This window comes from Antrostomus carolinensis, unplaced genomic scaffold, assembly GCF_000700745.2.
Source record: "Antrostomus carolinensis isolate BGI_N321 unplaced genomic scaffold, ASM70074v2 scaffold27055, whole genome shotgun sequence".
Taxonomy (NCBI): Eukaryota; Metazoa; Chordata; class Aves; order Caprimulgiformes; family Caprimulgidae; genus Antrostomus; species Antrostomus carolinensis.
Genome location: NW_010314686.1, coordinates 285 through 834, shown reverse-complemented (window position 1 = coordinate 834; position 550 = coordinate 285). Strand labels below are relative to the sequence as shown.

The 550-nt window shown below is 52.7% G+C and overlaps 1 protein-coding gene across 1 annotated transcript in view; it reads left to right on the top strand.

Annotated features, from left to right (window-relative positions):
• Window positions 1-550, top strand: part of LOC114818562 (deoxyguanosine kinase, mitochondrial) — a 1598-nt gene that overhangs the window by 796 nt on the left and 252 nt on the right. The window lies entirely within an intron of this gene.

Below are 550 nucleotides of genomic sequence, written 5' to 3'. Positions count from 1 at the left end.
AGTTTTAACCTGACATCGCTGCCCCAGTGGAGCGGGTCCCGTTCCCGTTCCCATGGGAATGTCGGTGGCAGTTTTGTTACGGATTCTGGAGTGGATTTTGGGGGGATAGGGCTGCAGTGTCCCCGGGATGCCCGGCTGCGGTCCCTCCCCTGGCGCTGCTTTGCGGGATTCCCACATCCTGTTAACCTCCCGACTCTCCTGTTAACTTCCCATCTTTCCCATTAACCTCCCATCTCCCCCACATCCCATTAACCTCCTGTCTTCCCCGTTAACTTCCCATCTCTCCCATTAACTTCCTCTCACGCATCCTGTTAAGCTCCCGTCTCTCCCATTAATTTCCTATCTTCCACCTTCCCCATTAACTTCCCATCTCTCCCATTAACTTCCCATCTCTCCCATTAACTTCCCATCTCTCCCACATCCCATTAACTTCCCATCTCTCCCATTAACTTCCCGTCTCTCCCATTAACCTGCCATCTCTCCCACATCCCATTAACTTCCCGTCTCTCCCATTAACTTCCCATCTCTCCCACATCCCATTAACTTCCCG